Raw genomic sequence first — 12,978 nt, forward strand, 5'->3', positions numbered from 1 at the left:
TGCCATCGAGCAGCGCTCAACATAGAGACTCCAGCTATAGCTACAATTATGGATAGTCTCGAAGCTGGACAGAAACCCGACAGGACTCAATACATTGGAAACAAGGAAATGACTAAACTGCTAAAGAACTACCATCATCTTAGAATCAAGCATGGAGTTTTTGTACAGAATTACCTGTCAAGAGGACACTGAGCAGGAACAACTGGTCTTACCTTCCAGATGTAGATCAACAGCCCTTAGTAGCTTGCATGACAACGTTGGACACCCTGGGAGAGACAGGACACTTTCCCTACTGAAGGAGCGATATTTTTTGGCCAGGCATGGCACATGATGTTGACATGCATTTAAAGACCTGTGAACGGTGTATCAAGAGAAAAGCGACTACTGACAGAGCCCCATTAGTAAACATCGAGACAACCCAACCACTAGGAGTTGGTATGCATGGATTTTCACCCTAGAATCATCAAAGGGAGGACAGCAGTATGTACTAGTAATCACAGATCACTTTTACTAGATACGCCCAAGCTTATCCTTGCAAGAACACCTCCGCAAAAACTACAGCAGATCTATTCTTTAACAACTTTGTCAGTCACTACGGCTTGCCGAAGAGGATCCATTCAGACAAAGGTGCTAACTTTGTTGGAAATCTGATGACTGAGCTCTGCAAGTTACTAAGAATTGACAAGTCCTCTACTACACCCTATCACCCAATGGGCAATGGTGATAAAAGGAAAGATTTAACAGAACTCTGTTAAATATGCTGGGAACACTGGATCCAGAATCTAAGAAAGATTGAAGACACAGGTAGCGCCCTTAGTGCATGCCTACAACTGTACCAGGCATGAGTCCACGAAGCACTCTCCATACTTTCTTATGTTCGGACGGCACCCAAGACTTTCCATTGATTTGGCCTTTTGGTCTTGACATAGAACCAGGAAACACAGGATCTATGCTCAAGTATACAGAGTCGTTAAAGAAGAGACTTCAACAGGCATACGAACTGGCCACAGAAAAGGCGAAGACATCACAGAAAAGCAGAAAGTAAATTATGACCAACGAGCCAGAGCTGCTATTTTGGACATAGGCGACAGAGTACTTGTCAAGATTGTAGCCTTTGAAGGACGCCATAAAATTGCTGACAGATGGGAAAATGATGTCTATGTTGTGATCGATCAGCCAAATACATCTGTGCCTGTTTACTCTAGTTGGCAAGGAAAATGGTGAAGGAAGAAGAAAGACCCTTCATAGGAATCTCCTTGCTCCAATAGGATCTTTACAGGGACAGGATATTTCCAGGACCAAAGCAACGTAGAACATTACCATCAGCACCTGTATCTCAGACAGTACCAAAGCTACATAGAACTTTACCATCAGTATCAGTCTCTAAGACAAGATCATCACGTAGATTGCAAGGGAGAGAACCTGATGATAGTGACGAAGAATCTGTGATAGTCCCCATCACTTCATCCCAACTGTCAGTTTCTGAGTGCTGAAGCAGTCGATAGGCCAACTGAGGTTATAGCAGAAGAGGATAGAAGAGTCACTGCGATGGATGATGATGATGCAGATGAATCGGCAGATATACCTACTCCAGATCGTGAGCAGGTAGAGGAATCAGAAGAAGCTACTCCTGTTGACGTCACATTGCCTACGGAATTCACTCCTGTAGTTTTGGACGAGACACCTGATCAGGATGCAGGGATGTTGAAGTTGCACCCAGAGACAACCCTCCACCCCAAGAAGATCCACCCGTGAAAGACATAGACCCCAATGGATGGAAACTGGAGATTATGTCATGTCAGTTACCACGGATACAGACTGGAGGAGACGAGCAGAGTACCTGGTATCTCTGATTGGAACCGGTGTGCTGGATGATGTCAGTGCCCGTAACACACTTCTCAACCTTATCAGTGGAAGCATCAAATGATGTGGACACCATTTTGTTGCAGGGGGGAAGTGTGTAACAGGGATAAATCCAGGGATTGTATATTGTGTACATACATTTATAATTAATCATTTTCATTTTATTCTTATTTCAGGTGATCCGACAGACGACTTCTCTATACAGTATAGATATATTATATGTTGTCAATCCAGTCGCATCTTGTCTTGGCCTTAACTGTTCAGTTCTGTGTTACAGGGCTGGTTCATTGTGTATTTAAGGGTATCTGGGTCGATCTACTTTTATGTCATTGTCTTTAGTTGTTTTAACAATAGCCCAGGCTCAGCTTCTCAGTTGATTGGTTTTAGTTCAAATATACTTCTCACCGCCATGTTACTAATCAGTTTTGCACCACACTGTCTCTACATGAGGACTGTTCTAAAGATTGAGTTTTGATCTAAGGTTAGTAATTATACTGTTTGTAATATATACACAGCTAATTAAACCCTGCTATAAATAATTGTATAACATAGGCACAAATATGTTCAAGATAAATCAAATGTACATATTTACACAGTATGCTATTTTACCTGTATGAATGTGCGTTGGGTGGTTTTGCTATATGTCTATTTTGGCTTGTAATTCTTGTTTTACAAATGCTGTATATGATGTAAGATTGATCTATTTCATCAATTCTGTATCTTGTTTGTAACTCCATAGTGGTAGTTTCAAGTATGTATATATGTTGGTATAATGGTATTATTTTCTGTGTTGTCTTATGGACAATACCTCTCATCAATGTATCCTATTTTATGTAGGATTATTGCACGTGTGGGCTGCCCGGCTGCTGGGTGCTTGAGCACACTCCCGTGTCACCCCACAGGGTAGGTTTCATTGTCTGTTTTATAGTGTGTTTCTTGATATGCCACATGAAATGTCACTTGTAATAATAACAATAGTATATGCCATTTTCATAACCTGCGAGATTATGTAAGACAGGTCCATTGTTTACTTAAGTCTTTGTTATTCCGATGTGTATATATGAAGACATGCATTTATGAGATGTTTATACCTATATATATATGAAGGCATATGTTCATCGGATGTGGTTTTAGCATATACATATACATTGTATAATTATGATTGTTACAGAGTGTCTACTCCTACTACTTCTTCCTCTACGGAATAAAGATATAGACCTCACAACCCGTAGCCTGTGGTTATTACAGAGCACCACTATTTCATGGCTGCAACAATGGAGCCCCCAGTGAGGAGTATATCTGAGCAACGCCAGAGCCAGTAGCCGAAGACAGTATTCAACTGCTTGTGCATGAGAGATGGATCTGATGTTCCATTTCTGAGTTCTGCCACATCTGGGGTGAGAACATTGATAACGACTATATTCGTGTGTGCGTAACTATGATGACAGTCTTCATGTGAATTGTGACTTTCTGTGTTCATGCCATTGACATGCTTGAACCTTTTGTGCATTGACAATATTTATACATGAGCGCTGAAGAATTCGTGAGCTCCTTCATCAATAAGAATATCAATATGCCATCTGAGTGAAGTATAGCCATAAAGGCTTTATGATGACACTTTGTTGTTATTCCTTGTGTTGATATGTGGTATACCTAACTTGCATTGTGACATTTCTTTGTATTAATACATATATCTGACAGCTTGTCAAAGTATTTGTATATTTTCTTTAAACATTGGAAGCATTGTTTGAATTTTTCTATCACTTCAATTCATAACAGACTCTGGTATATGTATGGTTTTACCATGCCATTAGTATTTCATTAGTACCGGTACTACTACTACAGAATATGTAACTGAGTGTATTTATCTCAGTTAACCCAGTGTTGTTTCTTAAGCTTGGGTAACACTCGGTTTCAGGTACATAGATTAAGATTGATTGATGTGTGGTTGAGTTGACTTTAACTACTTTCTTTAAATATGAACTAAATAGGCATAAACACTTCAAGTCTTACCACACAAAATTAAGTGTAATTGGTAGATTTTACATGTCACTGCACTAACACAGCATGATACTAACAATATCTCCTTTGTAGTATACATGTCATAGTTCATTGGGCATTTGTAGTTTGGGTTTTTTCTTAAATGGTGAGTTGATAGATTGTCTTTGCTGTTTATTCATTTGGTACTGAACAGGTTATTCGTTTGCCCGCGCTGTGCTTGAATCTGCTGCTTCGCGTCGTACTCTACGGTTCTGCTTCTCTCTTATCCGTGTCGAACTTAACGTTTACCGTTTTCCTTCTTTGTATCACTGCAAGTCTACACTTCGCTTCTGATACTCATATTATTTATTAAGTACTATAAGCTCTTCACAACAGGTACACATTACCTTTCATATAGTACTTACCTACGTATTTACCTTTTACTTCTCCACTACATCGTAAATGTAGTGTGTTATTCATCTTTCTTGCTACTACGCATTGGTATGCCATAGACCTTGTACTTCAAACACAACCGTTGTTTCTCGTAAGAGTGTTTGCATTTCACGTTCAGTGAATACAGCGCATCCATTCACGAAGGAGTTCAACAAGGAGGAACTCGATAACATGGTGGAGGCCTTTCGAAAGGCAGGATTCAAACCTAAATCTGACTCACCTGAGGATTTCAAGTATTGGATTCAAGGATTAGCACAGCAGGACATAGCACCTGTCATTAAGAAGGAACCCGAGGGAGTAAACCCAGAATCTGAAACCAAAGCGTCTGCAGTGACCTATCATAACTTCCCTAAATTACCTTTCGTCAGTGGAGAGCCTGGTAAGGACGCAGAGTATGACTTGTGGCACTATGAAGTGGATTGCTTATTGGACACACAGACCTATTCCAAGGGTACAATCCTACAAGCCATCAGAAGATCCCTTAAAGGAGAAGCAGCTCTAGCTGTCATGAAACTGGGACCTAAGGCCACCACATCAGACATATTATCGAAGCTTAAGAGTGCTTTTGGGACACTTAGAAGGAGTTCTGTACTTATGTCCAAGTTTTACAGTACTGGTCAAGGAGAAAACGAGGATGTCTCAGCATGGAGTTGTCGCTTGGAAAGGTTACTCTATCAGTTAGCAGAGCAAAAGTCAATACCACCAGTAGAACAGGATGAAATGTTGAGGACAAGATTATGGGATGGACTTAATCCGGCTCTTAAAAGTTTGGCTGGATACAAGTATGAGTCAATCAAAACTTTGATGATCTTCGTTTATGCCTCAGGGAAATGGAGTTTGATCTACGAAACACAGCGAAACAGGTAAAGGTCAAACAAGCCACAGCTCATTCTGACAGACTCATTAGGATCTTTCTGAGATTAAGTCTATGTTTAAGGAGATGTACTCGGAGTTTGCTGATATGAAGGAACAACAGAAGCACATGACTGCTCAGATACAGCAGCTACAGCCTTCCTCATTTGTCCATCATAACCAACAGGCACCTGCATCTACATCCTTCAGAGAAAGATATGATAGAAACAGAGGCAGAGGTCAGTATAAACATGGAAATGAAGGTTGGTCAGATACCGGTCCAAGTAGAGTATCATCTGCTCCTCCTATGGTACCACAACAGGCTACTTCTCATTCACCATCTACAGTACACACAGACCAGGCTTCTGCTCAGTCTCAGGAACCAGTCTGTTGGAGATGTGGGTACCCTGGTCACCTTGCTTATGGCTGTCGAGTTAGGTTGGATCATCGCCGCAAACCTTTAAACTGGAACAGGCCTATGGGCAAGGGGGACTATCAGGCCTAGGATCACAACCCCGAGGAAAGCCGTTAATGGACAGATTAGTTGGACATTCAAATGAAGTTGAAATACAGGTTGAAAATATTTCTGTGAGAGCGTTATTGGATACCGGAGCAACTGTGTCCTTTGTAGCGGAATCATTCTATAAAAGCCATCTCAGTCATATACCTATACAAGCCTTTGACTGCATGTTGGATATTGAACACGCCGGAGGATCGTCATTGCCATATAAAGGATTCGTGGAAGTTAACATCAAACCTATTGGTTGTGGCATAGACAAAGATACAGAAACATCATGTTTACTCTTAGTTGTCCCGGATACTAGATACAACTGTAGGGTACCTGTCTTATTGGGAACTAATGTCCTTTTATATCTGTTGGAAGAATGCAAGAGCTTTAATGGAACCAGATTTCTTCAAAAGGGTGACTTGTATACACCATGGTATTTGACATTTAGAAATTTGGTCATCCAGGACAGGGAGTTGACTAAGAATGGAGGAAAGTTAGGACTTGTCAAATGTGCAGAATACAAAAGTATTTCCATACCGGCTAACCACACAGTCAGCATCAAAGGACAGTTGAGTCATGGGATTCCATACCGTCAAGTATGTGCCCTCCTACAGGCTACCGTAGCTTCATCTGTATCAACTGATCTGGATATTGCACCAACGCTTGTAACTTATGATTACCATCATCCAGAGGAAATAGAGATACTTGTGTCAAATATCACAACACAGACAGCTGTTATACACCCCAAAGCTGTCATCTGTGAACTGCAACCTGTTACTATAGAACGGTTATCACCTGGACAACCTGTGGACTCTGACAATTTACTGGAGCAAGTGGAAGTTGAGCAGGATGGATTAGCAAGAGAGGAGATAGCACAGAGACTTGAACTTATCATGAAGTTTAAAGATATTTTCTCAAAACAGGATGATGATTTAGGACACTCAACTATGGTTGAACACAGGATAGAATTACAAAATGACATTCCATTTAAACAGAGACACCGTCGAATTCCTCCCGGCATGTACAGTGAAGTAAAGAGTCATCTTCAAGATCTTCTGTCTGCTGGCGTGATCAGACCTTCACATAGTCCGTGGGCCTCTAATGTTGTTTTGGCTAAGCGCAAGGATGGACGATTGAGACTATGTATAGATTTTCGCGAGCTGAACCGTCGCACCATTAAGGACAGTTACGCCCTTCCGCGAATTGAAGAACTTCTGGATTGTCTGGGAGGGATGAAGTACTTCTCTGTTCTTGACATGAAAAGCGGATATCATCAGGTTGAGATGGCAGAAGAACATAAACAGAGAACAGCTTTTACAGTAGGTCCCTTAGGGTTTTATGAATATAATAGAATGCCTTTTGGATTATCTAACGCTCCAGCCACATACCAAAGACTCATGGAAAAATGCTTGGAGGGACTTCACTTGAAGATTTGCTTGATATATTTGGACGATCTTATAATCTTTTCTAAGAACTATCAGGAGCATGTAGAACGGCTTGAACTTGTCTTCAGACGTCTTCAGGAATGTGGACTTAAGCTTGCCCCGAAAAAATGCAAATTTTTCAAGACGAAGGTACGTTACGTTGGATATATCGTATCAGAGGATGGTATAGAAGCTGACCCAGACAAGGTTGAAAAGATCAGACAGTGGCCTACACCCACCACTCCAGAGGAAATAAGACGCTTTCTTGGATTCGCTGGTTATTATCGGAAATTCGTCAAAGATTTCTCCAAGATTGCCAGACCACTATCAGACCTTCTGTCCAAGACATCTTCAAAGAAGCACAGAACTACCAAATCGAATATTCCACAGGAATGGTATTGGGGATCAGCACAAGAAGAAGCTTTCAACCAGTTGAAGACTTGTCTTTCTACCCCACCAGTATTGGGATATGCTGATTTCTCCAAACCATTTGAACTGCATACGGACGCAAGTACACAAGGCCTTGGAGCTGTTTTGTACCAAGAAGACGGAGGAAAACAACGGGTGATAGCGTATGCCAGTAGAGGGTTGAGTAGATCAGAAAGGAATTATTCAGCACACAAGTTGGAATTCTTATGCTTGAAATGGGCCATCTCTGAAAAATTTCATGATTATCTCTATGGAAACAGTTTCGTCGTACTCACAGATAATAATCCACTCACCTACGTTTTGACAACAGCTCACCTGGATGCAACGGGACACAGATGGTTGGCAGCCTTGTCAAATTATAACTTCACCATCACCTACAGACCAGGAAAAGGTAACTCAGATGCAGATGCATTGTCTAGATTACCTAAGAGTGACAACACTGACACAGAAGAACTAACTACGGATCTAGTGAGTGCAATCTGTAACAAGGTTCAGGTCTCCAGCTTGGTTGAAACAATGTGCTTGGATGCTGATGCAATAGGCGATGATGACTCAGGAGTATTTGATGACAAGTGTCACAACAATGCCAAGGAATGGAGCAGCGCTCAACATAGAGACCCAGCTATAGCTACAATTATGGATAGTCTCGAAGCTGGACAGAAACCCGACAGGACTCAATACATTGGAAACAAGGAAATGACTAAACTGCTAAAGAACTACCATCATCTTAGAATCAAGCATGGAGTTTTGTACAGAATTACCTGTCAAGAGGACACTGAGCAGGAACAACTGGTCTTACCTTCCAGATGTAGATCAGCAGCCCTTAGTAGCTTGCATGACAACGTTGGACACCCTGGGAGAGACAGGACACTTTCCCTACTGAAGGAGCGATTTTTCTGGCCAGGCATGGCACATGATGTTGACATGCATTTAAAGACCTGTGAACGGTGTATCAAGAGAAAAGCGACTACTGACAGAGCCCCATTAGTAAACATCGAGACAACCCAACCACTAGAGTTGGTATGCATGGATTTTCTCACCCTAGAATCATCAAAGGGAGGACAGCAGTATGTACTAGTAATCACAGATCACTTTACTAGATACGCCCAAGCTTATCCTTGCAAGAACACCTCCGCAAAAACTACAGCAGATCTATTCTTTAACAACTTTGTCAGTCACTACGGCTTGCCGAAGAGGATCCATTCAGACAAAGGTGCTAACTTTGTTGGAAATCTGATGACTGAGCTCTGCAAGTTACTAAGAATTGACAAGTCCTCTACTACACCCTATCACCCAATGGGCAATGGCATGTGCGAAAGATTTAACAGAACTCTGTTAAATATGCTGGGAACACTGGATCCAGAATCTAAGAAAGATTGGAAGACACAGGTAGCGCCCTTAGTGCATGCCTACAACTGTACCAGGCATGAGTCCACGAAGCACTCTCCATACTTTCTTATGTTCGGACGGCACCCAAGACTTCCCATTGATTTGGCCTTTGGTCTTGACATAGAACCAGGAAACACAGGATCTATGCTCAAGTATACAGAGTCGTTAAAGAAGAGACTTCAACAGGCATACGAACTGGCCACAGAAAAGGCGAAGACATCACAGAAAAAGCAGAAAGTAAATTATGACCAACGAGCCAGAGCTGCTATTTTGGACATAGGCGACAGAGTACTTGTCAAGATTGTAGCCTTTGAAGGACGCCATAAAATTGCTGACAGATGGGAAAAAATGATGTCTATGTTGTGATCGATCAGCCAAATACATCTGTGCCCGTTTACTTAGTTGGCAAGGAAAATGGTGAAGGAAGAAGAAAGACCCTTCATAGGAATCTCTTGCTTCCAATAGGATCTTTACAGGGACAGGATATTTCAGGACCAAAGCAACGTAGAACATTACCATCAGCACCTGTATCTCAGACAGTACCAAAGCTACGTAGAACTTTACCATCAGTATCAGTCTCTAAGACAAGATCATCACGTAGATTGCAAGGGAGAGAACCTGATGATAGTGACGAAGAATCTGTGATAGTCCCCATCACTTCATCCCAACTGTCAGTTTCGAGTGCTGAAGCAGTCGATAGGCCAACTGAGGTTATAGCAGAAGAGGATAGAAGAGTCACTGCGATGGATGATGATGATGCAGATGAATCGGCAGATATACCTACTCCAGATCGTGAGCAGGTAGAGGAATCAGAAGAAGCTACTCCTGTTGACGTCACATTGCCTACGGAATTCACTCCTGTAGTTTTGGACGAGACACCTGATCAGGATGCAGGGGATGTTGAAGTTGCACCCAGAGACAACCCTCCACCCCCAAGAAGATCCACCCGTGAAAGACATAGACCCCAATGGATGGAAACTGGAGATTATGTCATGTCAGTTACCACGGATACAGACTGGAGGAGACGAGCAGAGTACCTGGTATCTCTGATTGGAACCGGTGTGCTGGATGATGTCAGTGCTCGTAACACACTTCTCAACCTTATCAGTGGAAGCATCAAATGATGTGGACACCATTTTGTTGCAGGGGGGAAGTGTGTAACAGGGATAAATCCAGGGATTGTATATTGTGTACATACATTTATAATTAATCATTTTCATTTTATTCTTATTTCAGGTGATCCGACAGACGACTTCTCTATACAGTATAGATATATTATATGTTGTCAATCCAGTCGCATCTTGTCTTGGCCTTAACTGTTCAGTTCTGTGTTACAGGGCTGGTTCATTGTGTATTTAAGGGTATCTTGGTCGATCTACTTTTATGTCATTGTCTTTAGTTGTTTTAACAATAGCCCAGGCTCAGCTTCTCAGTTGATTGGTGTAAGTTCAAATATACTTCTCACCGCCATGTTACTAATCAGTTTTGCACCACACTGTCTCTACATGAGGACTGTTCTAAAGATTGAGTTTTGATCTAAGGTTAGTAATTATACTGTTTGTAATATATACACAGCTAATTAAACCCTGCTATAAATAATTGTATAACATAGGCACAAATATGTTCAAGATAAATCAAATGTAGATATTTACACAGTATGCTATTTTACCTGTATGAATGTGCGTATGGGTGGTTTTGCTATATGTTTATTTTGGCTTGTACTTCTTGTTTTACAAATGCTGTATATGATGTAAGATTGATCTATTTCATCAATTCTGTATCTTGTTTGTAACTCCATAGTGGTAGTTTCAAGTATGTATATATGTTGGTATAATGGTATTATTTTCTGTGTTGTCTTATGGACAATACCTCTCATCAGTGTATCCTATTTTATGTAGGATTATTGCACGTGTGGGCTGCCCGGCTGCTGGGTGCTTGAGCACACTCCCGTGTCACCCACAGGGTAGGTTTCATTGTCTGTTTTTATAGTCTGTTTCTTGATATGCCACATGAAATGTCACTTGTAATAATAACAATAGTATATGCCATTTTTCATAACCTGCGAGAGATTATGTAAGACAGGTCCATTGTTTACTTAAGTCTTTGTTATTCCGATGTGTATATATGAAGACATGCATTTATGAGATGTTTATACCTATATATATATGAAGGCATATGTTCATCGGATGTGGTTTTAGCATATACATATACATTGTATAATTATGATTGTTACAGAGTGTCTACTCCTACTACTTCTTCCTCTACGGAATAAAGATATAGACCTCACAACCCGTAGCCTGTGGTTATTACAGAGCACCACTATTTCATGGCTGCAACATAATAAACATGTGCTATTTGCCCATTGGCATTCGCCATCCATCTGACTCTCATATCGATACACCTCATTTCGCCTCAATCAAAACAAATTAAGGGTTGACTGCACATCGTAAATTATACCCTTTGTAGATTTCAATAAGGTATTCTTCCCAACTTGCATTGTACTTTAATAAGGTGCATCACAAGTTAAAATTATCATCACCAGTTGTCACAGGTGTATCATCATCATCAGTCATCAGTGATCAATTCACCAGAACAATTAATCTCCTTAAGTCCCTGTCAATACGTTTTTGTCCAGTTGCAAGGTGTAGCTTAAGTCGCGCACACGTGCATCACAGCATCCAAGACCTGTCTGTCGTCTAGATCGTTTATCTGCTGTCTCAATCCTCTTGATTTCTTTTATGAATTGGTAAATGTTGGGATGTGACTGGCGCATTCTCTTCTTTAGTCCATTGTGATACCCCTCCAGGTGGTTGTTGGAGCGAGGTCCAGTGTTCTCGTGCTGGTTCCAGATATTACAATAAAATCTGGCGTCGTCTTCTTCCAAGGTACTTGTTACACAGTCGTTGAATGTGGAAATCTGTTGACCATCTGGACCTTGCTCCATAACTTCAACCCAAGCATCTTGGACTTGATCCAGTGGCAGTAGTGGCAAAGCCGCAGCTCGTCGGACGTGGTTCTGTACTGCAGGTTTGTTCATGTACTCTCGCACAAGTCCCCTGTCAGCAACTTGACGCCACGAGGCTTGGGCACAGTGAAAAAAACAGCCCCGAACTGAGATGCCAGGGAAGATCTCACTTACAGCACTGATGACAGTCTGTCTGGATCACATCTGGGAAGGGTTCTACACCAGCCCTTGCACTAACTAAGTTTTGCTAACACAGAAAAAGCAACTAAAAAAAACAATGAAAACATGTATGGTTGATCAAAGAAAGAACATAAACAAGTCATGTATGGTTGATCAAAGAAAAGAACATAAACAAGTCAAAGATGTACAGGATCTATTTGTTTAATGTTAACAGCCAGTTGGATAATACCCATTAATATGATAGGGTGGTCATTATAATTATTGTAGGCGATATAAGGTGTTGGCGAAATGAGGTGTAGGCAATATGAGGGCAAGCCATCCACTTCGCATTAACATACACAACCTGTGCTGATTCAGCAAGAGGCAATAAAGGTTTGGGGTTTTTAAATTTTGTATGTTTGAATCTCCATACATCCAGGTCATACAGGTAGTTCATCACATAACAGGTTGGTATAAACACGATTTGCAAATACATGTATATACAAAGTCGATTTACAGGCAAATGTGCATTCAGGTTGAAATGAATAGGTACTTGAGAATATAATAGCAGTACATTATATACAGCACTAGATTAACAGAACAGATTGTGATATAATGACCAAAATGTTGTGAAGCTATCACATTTGCAATTTGAGTAGGCATTAAAACGTACAGCATACTATGTTGTCTTTACGTCTTCTATAATGACGTTCAAATTTAGCATTTTATCTCTTTTTTTCATTTTGTATATATATATTTCACTACTGTTATTATCAAATTCAGAACATGGTTTCTCTTTTCACAATATCCTAAAATAATATTCTTTGACAATATAATTTTCTTCCAAATAGTTTTTATGATTTTGCAGGCACAAAATAAATGTATATGAAGGTTGATAGGGAACTCAAATATTTCAATTAAGAAAAGAAAAGTCAAAACACTGTAACTTCCTCCCA

Source organism: Haliotis rubra, unplaced genomic scaffold (assembly GCF_003918875.1).
Source record: "Haliotis rubra isolate DU_JTF1 unplaced genomic scaffold, ASM391887v1 Scf1176, whole genome shotgun sequence".
In the NCBI taxonomy this organism is placed as follows: Eukaryota; Metazoa; Mollusca; class Gastropoda; order Lepetellida; family Haliotidae; genus Haliotis; species Haliotis rubra.